This window comes from Rattus norvegicus, chromosome 7, assembly GCF_036323735.1.
Source record: "Rattus norvegicus strain BN/NHsdMcwi chromosome 7, GRCr8, whole genome shotgun sequence".
NCBI lineage: Eukaryota > Metazoa > Chordata > Mammalia > Rodentia > Muridae > Rattus > Rattus norvegicus.
Genome location: NC_086025.1, coordinates 8,070,339 through 8,081,836, shown reverse-complemented (window position 1 = coordinate 8,081,836; position 11,498 = coordinate 8,070,339). Strand labels below are relative to the sequence as shown.

Genomic DNA, 11,498 nt, shown 5'->3' with positions numbered 1-11,498 from the left:
TTGGTGATACCCTGGCACGTCTACCACTCACACTCACTGCCTCTTCTGAGACGCGCACCTCTGTCTCTACCCGAGATGCAAGCAACTGCGAAACCAGAACTCACGGGCAAATACAGACCCAGAGTTCAGTTGGCACAAAAACACAGACACAGACAATATCTCACCTCCAAGTGGGTCTCCAGAGAGGAGGGTGGTCACCGATCACAGACAAGCCCCCAGACAAGCTTGGGGCCCAAGGGAAAGTAGGAAAATCTGCTTTGTCAAAGTAGAGCTACTTGGCATTTCCCTGCCTGTCACTCTGTGCTGAGAAAGTTCATCACTTAGCTGACATCTTGACTATGACAGTCTGAAGGACTGAATAAGCGAGCTGGCGATTCTGGAAAGTTTATGGAAGCAAGTCTTTAAACAAAGCAGTTTCAGTGTAGTTGAGGTAGAATCAAACATGGAGCTGGAATGGCAGGTCCCGGAATCACAGCATCCCAGAGTGTGGATCGTTTCAGGGCCGTCTTTCTCTTCTTTCATCCTGCAGCAATCAAAACTTACAAGCATCGTATAGTTCTGTAAAAGTTCACATGGAGTGAGTAGGATACACACTTGGCATTGGTTTTGTTGTTGAAGATTTTGCTGTATCCTCTCACCATCTGCTTATGTCTAACGTTAGCTGGTCTTACTGTCTCTGACAGTGGCTTGACCCTCCTGTAAGCCTGTGTGTCAGTACTCCTAGAGACCCACTTTCTCCCAGTGGGATCTGGGTACAGAGAGCTGTGTCACAGAGTCAGCTCTGGGTGCAGGCAGAAACAGGAAGCATCCTCTCCTAGATTGCATCTCAGTTCCTGTGTCCAGAGGTCTCCAGACAGGTTCCTCTTGGGCCAGAAATGTGAGCAGAAGTGGTGTTCTCACTTGTGCTCTCAGGATTTCCTGCACTTCCGAGAATCCAGCTCTTTCCCCAAGGAATCTGGGTACAGAGAGATGTGGCACTGGATCAGCTCTGGGTGCAGGCAGAAATGGAAAGGGCCCTAATTGGTTCTTGATTTGGTCAATAAAGATGGCAGAAGCTAAATGCTGGGTAAAGGACAAGGTGAGATTTGCTGGCCAAACAGGAGGACAAGGGAATGCAGAGTGTATGGGAGGGTCTGACTAGGCTATTGCAAAGACAAGATGGACACTATATAGGCTTGGGGGGCTATCAGGACTGGTGGCGGCCTCCGCCATTGGAAGAATTTTGATATAAGATATCTGATGAGTTTAAGACAATAGATTCAGTGCCCAGTGGTTATGTTACTTGGCTGATTATAAAATATTAAGGCTGTCTGGTGTTTTCCATCATCTGTGACTCAGGTGGGCAGGAGAAAGGGCAGGGCCATGGGCAGTCATTGGGGGTTTTCAGCCAGGAAGGTTAGCTGGTAGCATGTGAGCAGCGGCTCCCAGAGTTTTTGGGAATGGCAGTTGTTGTCAGCTTAACAAAGTCAGCTTGAGCAATGGGTATCATTCTCATGAAAATGCCAACTGGCAACATGGCGGCTGCTGTTCTAGGAGCATAGCCAGGAACTGTGGGAGAGCTCCCAGGAATGAATAAGTGTGTTTTAAAAACTACTCTCGACAAAAGGTGTCTTCCTTACCCCAGGCAGGTCCAAGGAGCTGTTAGGTCAATCAGGAGGCATGGCCGTCTTTTCTTTTTGATAACCTGTAGAAGAAGCTTTACCAGGGAGCAGAGCCCTGGCAGGGGAGTGTTTGAACGGGGTGATATATATGTTAAGCCAATAACAGTTCGTTTGGGAGCACATCAGTGGTCTGTTGCTATGGTCCTTCAGAAAGGCAAGAGTGTTGAAGGAATTTAGTCCTGGAAAGCATCCTTTAAGTGAGGAGCTACCTGTGTTGTATTAAGGAAAGCAGAGGGAAGAGTTGGGAATCTATGTGCTTGAGGAAGCTGGTAAAGAAAATACCATATTAATTATGTAGGTGGGGTAGGCAGTAACAGTTTATCTGCAAAAGGCTAAGAAGATAGTATTATTTCATTAATTAAGGATTAAATAATAGTTATTAACATAGTTGATTTGGCCTGTGGGGATAGATTAAATATGATTTCTGAACCTTTAAACAAACTGAAAAATTTTAGAACAACTTTGGGTTAAAAAACTTTAGCATTGTCTCCTGTGTTTTTGCTTGGGAGAAAAAAATTAAACATTTAAACAAAGAAGCTTGGAACTTTTAGGCTAAGGGTTTCAGGTATGTTGTTTCATGTTCTCAGAAGCAAGGTCACATCTGTTATGTCTTTGTTTGGCAGGCTCTTTTTGCTCAGGTAGAGGTGGAGGAGCCTGCTATGCCACTATGTGGCTGCTGGCCCTTTGCTATAGTGGGCAGGTCCTTTTTTCCCTGTGTGGTTATTCTTGGCTGGTACTGCTGTAAGGCGGGGTGTGCTGCTTTATGGAAGCCCTAAAAGTAGAGTTGAAAAAGAAGGAGCAAAGGGGCTGAGGTAAGGTTAGGGATTGATATCTGTGTTAATGGCTGAGTGGACTGTGGTTTGAGACAGGGTTTGGTGCAATAGCTCTGCCAGAAAACAAAAGGGGGAAGAAGACAACCTGTCTGTCTTCAAAGTGGGACAGCCTAGGTCTTCTGGGCTATTGCCACAAGCTTGTGGGGCATGAACCAGGGGATGTTCATGGTCTTTGTTTAATCTGGAGTTCCAATGTGTATCTCCATAAACTGCTTGTTGTGGTATGTTTCAGCTGGGTAGGTCCATGCTGTTGAGCCAGATGTGGTTCTACACTCTGCTACACTACTGGGGTGTCAGATCACCCCTGGGATTTTCCGTTTGGAAAGGTGAAACTTTCTCCCCGTTGGGGTGCTGGGCTTGTGGGATTCTTGTCCCCGTCCCCTCTCCCACCCAGTTCCCTCACTCCCTCTGGCTCCTATGACTATTTTATTCCCTATTCTGAGTGAGATTCAAATATCCTGGCTTGGGTCTTCCTTCTTGTTTAACCTTTTTGGGTCTATGTGGTGTGTCATAGGTATCCTGTACTTTATGGCTAATATCTAAATATCAGTGAGTGCATACCATGCATGTCCTTTTGGGTCTGGGTTACCTCACTCAGGATATTTTCTAGTTCCATCCATTTGCCTGCACAATTCATGATGTTCTTGTTTTAAATAGAATTCTATTGTGTGGAATAGTATTCTATTTTGTAGGTGCACTATTTTTTCTTTATCCACACTCTTTTTGGTTTCTCTCTTCCATATCTCATGTTCTGTTAGTGGTGCTTGTGTCCGTTGTTCTGGTTTCTTTCCTAGGTTTTCCATCTCCAGCATTCTCTCAGTTTGTGTTTTCTTTATTTCTTTCACTTCCATTTTCAAATCTTGAACAGATTTTTTTAAATTTCCCTTATCTGTTTAATTTTATTTTCCTGTGTTTCTTTAAGGGGTGTTATACATTTCCCTTTAAAGGCCTCTATCATCTTTATAAGATTGGTATGAGGTCATTTTTCTATACTTTGTTTGTGTTCAGATATCCAAGTCTTGTTGTAATGGATAGATGTTCTCCAAAGGTATCATATTGTCCTGGCTTTTGTTGATTTTATTGTTTCATCAGCCTGTGGCCATCCGGATGCACCTGCTGTAACAGCTATTGGGAGGGGGCCTGTGATTGTTTGCATATGCTTGGCCCAGGGAGTGGCATTAGTAGAAGGTATGGCCTTGTTGGAGGAAGTGTGTCAGTGTGGGGCTGGGCTTGGAAGCCCTCCTCCTAGCTGCCTGAGGATGCTCAGGCTCTTTCTGGCTTCCTTCAGGTGAAGAGGTAGAACTCGGCTGCTCCTGCACCATGCCTGCCTGGATGCCTCCATGCTGCCATGCTCCTGCCTTGATGATAATGGACTGAACCTCTGAACCTGTAAGCCAACCCCAGTTAAATATTGTCCTTTATAAAACTTACATTGGTCATAGCATCTCTTCACAGCAATAAGACCCTAACTAAGACAGGGCCTCACCGTAATGATACTAGGCCTCTTGTGGGTATCCCTGAGCAGGACAATAGAAGTAAGGTTGAGTTGCATGTCTCCCAGCAATTGAGTAGTAGCCCCTGGGGTTACTTAAGGGAGGGGATTGTTTGGAGATAGACAGGTAGGTTTGTGGCCAGACAAAGGAGGTCCCTGGAAAGGTGACCACTCAGGGAAGGTTGAAATGCCCCAGTGAACTTGGCAGGCAGGGAAAATGGCTGCACAAAGGGCATCTATACTGTATCCTTTCTAACCCAGGCAGCCTGACTTATTAAACAGCCATCTATACATGGAGGATTTAGTCTAAGCTCTTTCATATTCTTTTATTTAGATTGAAGACTATTACAAAGATTGATGGATTATAAAATTGGAAAAGAAAGTCAAGGAAATGGTTATTTCTATTTTTTCCCCTGAGGGGTGGGCAGCAGGATTTTTGTCCAGCCCTGGGTGTCCTGGAACTCACTCTGTGAACCAGGAGGGTGTTTAACTCCCAGAGATCTGCAAGCTTGTGCCTCAGTAGTGTTGGGATTAAACGTGTTCCCCCATCAATACCCAGAATCAAGGAAATGTCTAAAGTGACTATTGGAAGTTTATTACTCAAGAGAGCTAATATCCTCTCTAAGTCATAGCTATTGGTATTTACCAGTCTCTTTGGCATGTGAGGTTTAATATATACATTCAAGAAGTTCGACTACATGAAGTGTGAGCTCAGACAGACTAAACTCTAAGAGAGTGACATACAAAGAATTCAGGTCGGTTACAGGTATTTCAGTCACAACTTGAAGGGTGGAGAAACTGAGCACACACTCTCTTTTTCATGGTCCCTAATGAAAAGGAGGAGAATTCAGCTATCCAGGCAAACATCAGTTAATTGGATCATTTGATAAATTTATCTGTTAATGTTTTTATGCTTCTTGACAGTAAGTAAAAGAAAATGCTAGAATCATCTACATATTCAAATATAATAAAGGACTTAGATGGGTGAAGATGACTGATGTCTTCAGAAAAAGACTAGAAAGCTTTTGCAAGTTATAAAGATCTGAGTCAGTTATTTAAGGAACATAAATGATTAGACATTGTCATGATGTCTGGTCTACTAAAGTTGGTAAGGCCAGAGATCCACTATTTACCAGATGGACTAAAATGAGTATCAATTTTAAGTTTATTCAGAAATGCTGGCTATTAAAATATAAGAAGTTGAAAGTGCTCAGTTGGTGGTGTTCTTCTAGACGTCCATAGCCACACTTGGAGGCTATCGTATTGTGGTCAGAGGGATTAACATGGAGAATATTATCCCCTTTGCCCTCACAGGTTAATGAGAATCTGGGGGCCACTGGAAACAATGTGGAAACAAGTGGAACATCTCTTGTATTGTTCATGGATCCAAGGTGACACTACTCATGAATTCAAAATATTGTCAGTCGACAATGAGGAAGCTCAGTGCATGTTTCACAGGAAGCCACATTGGTCAAGTAAGGGCTTTGATTCATGCTCACATTGATAAACAACTGGTAGAAAGGCTAGCGGTTTCTTACTGCCCTCTAAAGCTCAATCAATACCTAGGATTAGTTCCATAATTGGCCTTGACAGTACAGATGTTACTTGTGGCCACCTGGAAGTGGCAGTTTCTGGCTGTGTCAGCTGATACAGACTCATGTAGTATTTTGCTGGGGCTAGATCCCTGGGAGGACAGGTAATGTTTAGAGAGAGTGTAAATAGGACTCATGGGACAGTGATGGGGTGCTGCATAGCTTGCTTTGGAATGCTCTTTTTCATTTGGACATAATGAGATATAACTATGTGTCGATTTGACAAATGATGAATTATGATGTCTTTTCTCAATTTGACTATGTCTGGAATGAACTACAATCCACAAGTGTCAGGCACACAAGTGATCCAGATCTCCAGGCAAGAGGATAACATGTTTTGATCAAATCTTGAGTCTGAAAGATACAGACTTTTGATCTGGATCTTGAGATGTGATGACACATTCCTTTGGTCCAGATCAAAACAAGCCTTTAATACAGATCTTGAAGTATAGTGGTTATGCTTATAATGATCTAGGAAAGAATAATAGGGTCAAGGTCTGCTGGTACAGGGCTTTAATCTCAATACTCAGGAAACAGAGGAAAGGAGATCTCTGAATTCCAGGCCAGTCCAGACTACACAGCAATTCTCAGGTGAAGAAAAGCTTAGGTCTGTGTACGGAGTTGATGGTATGCAGATGTCTTGACTTCAAGGCCATCCTGGTCTACAGAGCATGGTCCAGATAAAGAAAAGCTCAGATCTAGGCATCTTGTTAAGTACATTTAAACAAAGCAATCAGGAGACAGAGCAATGCGCCTCTTTCAGTTCAAGGACAGCCTGGATTCCAAAGTATATTCCAGGTCATCCAAGCTTGGGCAGTGAAGGCAATCATGGAAAACAGAAAGCTGGTGAAGATGTAATTGAAGGAGGGGGCCATGTTCCAGCCTCAGCAAGCAGCAGAAGTTGGCCACTTAGGCCACATGGCTTTGGCTTTGGAGCCTGGAAGAGATGTGGTTACAGAATCTCCCTTCCTGACTAAGGAAAGCTTTGTGGCTAGATATATAATGTGGGTCTGTCCTGGTTAGGGTTTCTATCACTGTGAAGAGATACCATAACCAAGAAAACTCTTATAAAGAAGAACATTTAATTGGGCCTGGCTTGTGGGTTCAAAAGTTCAGTTTGAAATCAATCAGAAGAATATTGTCATCGCCAGGCAGCTAGAAGGGAGCTCTCAAAGCCCACTCCCACAGTTGCACACTTCCTCCAACAAGGCCACACCTATGACATGAAGGCCACACCCCCAAATAGTGCCACTGTCTGGGCCCAGCATATTCAAAGTACCCCATTCCACTGTGTGGCCCCATAGGCTTGTTTAGATGTGAGTTTATAAAGGCCATACCTAAACATAGCATCATGTAAAATATATTTTGTCAAACTTTGGAAGTCCCCATAGCCTATAGCAGTCTCAGCAATGTTAAAAGTCCAAAGTTCAAAATCTCTTCTGAGATTCATCCAATCACTTAACTGTAATCCCCTATAAAGTCAAAATCAAAAGGCAGATAACATACCTTAAACATCACAGGATATAAATACCATTCCAAAATGTCACAGTGAGGAAATACTAGAAAAAACAAGATAAAAACCACCTTGGCTGTAGAGAGCTGAGACGTGCCGCACCTCAAAGATAGTGCTGGTTTCCGCCTTCCACCCTCCCAACCTTGAGCGCTCCTTACAGTAAACAAGTCCTTATTTGGCTATGTCTGCTTGGCCTGCTAGCTTCCACATAGTGACAGCCTATCTACATGTCCCACGTGGCTTGCTAGGACTGGCCAGTGCTAGCTATTTAAGTGTGGTGCAGGGCGTTCCCCAGAGAGAGAGTCAGAAAGGGGAGAGAGTCAGAAAGGAGAGTCAGAAGAGATAGAGGTCAGAAGATTGTATCAAGGTTCCTGAGTAAAACTGCTTGAAGAAGATCTCCTGTGGTCGTGTTTTCCTTGCTGGTCGAGGTTGGGCGAGGCACTTGGCAAGCTCCCAACTGCGTCTCCAAGTCTGTATCAAAGTGTTCATCAGATTTCAAACTCCTTTCGTCTTGAATGACTGCAGCACAATTCTCCTTGTCTGATTACCCTCCCTGTTAGCAGCTTTCCTCAGCAGATACCCACGGCTCTGGCATCTTGAACATCTTGGGCTCTCAAAGGCAACTTCAACATTACAGCTTCTTGCTCAAATATTTGGGACTCACACATCTTCTGGGCTCCTCCAAAGGGCTGGCATCACTTCCCCAGCTCTGCTCTCTGTAGCATTCTAGGCTCTGGTTGAGTCTACTCCACTGCTGCTGTTGTTCTTGGTGATCATCCCATGGTACTGGCATTGCCAATACACTGGAGTCTTCTGCTGCAACTAGGCTTTACCAGTAAGCCTCTCACAGGCTCTCATCATGGCACCAATCCTCAACTTTTTTCACCTGACTCCTTCAGTCCTGGACCATCAACTGCAACTAAGGCTGCACTGCACCTTCACCAATGTCCTTCCCTGGCCCATCATACTACCAGGCCTTAGCTGTTCCTCATGACCCCTTCATACCATCAAAACCAATACCACCTGGGGTTGGGATGCATGGTGTGAAATTCACAAAGAATAAAACATGTCCCTGTGGTATTTTCTTAGTTATTGATTGATGAGAGAGTATCCAGCCCAATTTGGGTTGTGGTGGTCCTGGCTTGTATAAGAAAGCAGACTCAGCAAAACATGAGCAATAAGTCAGGAAGAAGCACTTCAATGGTCTCTGCCTCATCTTCTTCTGTCTCAATGTTTCTGCTTAAGTTTCTGCTCTCCCTGTTTTTGACGATGAACTGTTGTAGAAAACTGTGAATGAGACAAAATCTTTTCTATTCACTTTGCTAAATATGCAATGTTTGTTTAAATGCTCACTCATATTTCAGAGAGTATAGGATCCACCATACAGAAAACAGCTAAAAATATCGAAAAGGAAACAATGCCAGAATATTCCTTTTCCATGGCTTGTATATTTCAAAAGAACTCAAACATGAAAAAAAAAGTACAGGCTCTTAGGTATTGTTGGGCAGACACAAGAATGGACATCACAGGTGGAACAGAGCAATCACAACAGTCTTAGGGAAAAACAGGCAGGGAGGCTTCCAGTGGGCACAGGCATGGTATGAGGCAGTAACACCCGGCTTCACTTGTATCTGCAACCTCCTGCAGTCATAGCTCATTAGTGAGAGCAGATTGCTTAGTCCCCAGAAATCTACTATTCATTGATCTGCTTGAGTGTCTCTTGGTATTATGTGTTAGTAGTCATAACTCTTGCACTGCCCCATGGAATTCAGTGGGCCCATAAATGAGATGTGTGATCATCCTTTTCTGTTTCCTTCTTAAAACACTTGGCGACTGCTTTTGAATGTCTGTGATATGGAATAGATGTGTGGAGCACCCAGAATTATGTAAATATCATCTCAGTGAAATGTGCATTTTTAGTGCAGGCAGTCTCACCATTTTCATGATGTATGTATGGACTATTTTAGGATGCAGTGACCTATGAGGATTTGCATGTGAACTCTCCAGAAGAGTGGGCTTTGCTGAATCCTTCTGAGAAGTGTCTCTACCAAGATTCTTACCTCACTGTTATAGTTAAGAATGTGAGTTTTCCTTCACTTTCTCAACAAGGGGTCTAGCCTTTCTTGGTTATTTGTACACTTTTGTAATCCATATTGTCAAAGAGGAAGAATGTAGTAAATAATCAGACATGGTTCTCAGATTCACCAGAGATATTAAGTTAAAATTTGCACAGTATCAAATAATATATTATAAATTTTCTGGTACTATATATTAGGCTACAAATGGGAAGACCACAATATTGAAGAACGTTATCAAAGTTCTCAAAGATATAGAAGGTAAGTTTCATGTGGAAGCTGATATAAATGCATCACTGAAGAAAATTTAATGTGCCCCGAAGTTTTGAAGAAAATCAACAGTGGAAATAAGCACAGGTTTAAGTACACTGATGAGCACTCAACTCTCAGAAGACCGTGCCCGTTCATTTCAGGGAGTTGAGCTATGTTTGTAAGGGATTCTTCTAAGAAAAAAGACAACCAAACAAAAACTTAGCCGATTACACTCTTTTAGTCATAGCCCCATGATAGCCATGTTGCAGAACTGTCAATCTATTTAGTTTCATCCCATTCAAGTATCCTTAAAAGCATGCACATTGATTAGGGGTCCAGTGAGTGTCCAATACCTTTTATAAGCAAACAGTACATAGTAAAGCTAGTGTCACGCTGTACTTTCCGTAACTTTCCAAAGTTTAGTGACAGGAAGAGTTTATGGGAAAGAAGAAGGTTGTTGTCATGGAGAAGCCTTAATTCCTATAGCACATGTCTATGCGGGAGAAAAATTTCACAGATATGACTGCAGTGTACAATCCTTTTATTTTTTATTTCTCCTTTAATAGGTGTAACATTTGTCACTCTGAACCCCAGCCTTGTGAGTGTAAGGGATATGGAAAGAAGCAATGTACCTTTGCAAGTAACAGTGTTCTTCAAACAGATGAAAGATTCCACACTGAAGGGAAACTCTGTGAGTGTAATGTGTGCACTAAACCCTTTCCAACTTTTGGTAGTCTTCAACAACATGATAGAAGTCATCCTAGGAAAAAACTCTGTGAATGTAATCAATGTGGTAAAACTTTTCCAAGTCACAGTTCCCTTCAAGTACATAAAAGAACTCATACAGGAGACAGACCCTATGACTGTAATGAATGTGGTAAAGCCTTTTCAACTCGCAGTCATCTTCAAATACACCAAAGAACTCATACTGGAGAGAAACCTTATGCTTGCAGTGAATGTGGCAAAGCCTTTGCAAGTAAAGGTAATCTTCAAGTACACCAAAGAACTCACACAGGTGAGAAACCGTATTGCTGCAGTGAATGTGGTAAAGCGTTTGCTACTCACAATAATCTTCAAATACATGAAATAATTCACACTGGAGGAAAACCCTATGAATGTAGTGAATGTGGTAGAGTCTTTGCATACAGCAGAGCTCTTAAAGCACATGAAAAAACTCACACTGGAGGTAAACCCTATGAGTGTCACCAATGCAGCAAAGCTTTTGCAGGTCGTGCTAGTCTTTGAAATCATCAAAAACATCATACTTGAGAGAAGCTCTTTTTATGTACACAATGTGGTAAAGCCTTCATAAGTCAGAGTGTTCTTCAGAGGCACGAAGGAACTTACACTGGTGAGAAGCCGTATGAATGTAGTCAGTGCAGTAAGGCCTTTACACTCCTCAGTTATCTTCAAATACACAAAAGAACTCACACTGGTGAGAAACCATGTAAATGTGATCAGTGTGGTAAAGCCTTTACAAGTCATGCTAATCTTCAAAATCATGAAAAACATCACACTGCAGAGAAACCCCATGGATGTAATCAATGTGGTAAAGGTTTTGCATATAGTAGTAGTCTTCAAATATATGAATGAAGTCACACTGGAGAGAAACTTTATAAATGTACTCAGTGTCGAAAGCTTTTGCAAGTCGCAGTTATCTTCAAAGAGTTCACACTGGAAAGAATCCGTATGAATGTAGTCATTGTGGTGAAGCCTTTGCAAGTTGTGCTAGTCTTCAGAATCATGAAAAACATCATACTGGAGAAAGACTTTATGAATGCAACCAATGTGGTAAGATCTTTGCCCATTGCAGTAGTCTTCAGGTACATGAAAGCATTCATACTGGAGAAAAACCCCATGCATGTCAGCAATGTGGTAAGGCCTTTGTCTTAAAGCGTGATCTTCAAATACATGAAAGAACTCACACTGGAGAGAAACCGTATAGATGTAAGCAATGTGGTAAGGCCTTTGCATGTAGTAGCAGTCAAAATACATGAAAGACATCACACTGGAGAGAAATCTTGTGAATGTAATCACTGTGGTAAAGCCTTTTCAAGTCATAGTTATCTTCAAGTACACA

At 42.5% G+C, this 11,498-nt stretch overlaps 1 pseudogene; it reads left to right on the top strand.

The window, feature by feature from the left end:
* Positions 1 to 5,416: 5,416 nt before the first annotated feature.
* On the top strand, positions 5,417 to 10,730 carry Znf844l-ps1 (zinc finger protein 844 like, pseudogene 1; annotated as a pseudogene).
* Positions 10,731 to 11,498: the final 768 nt, after the last annotated feature.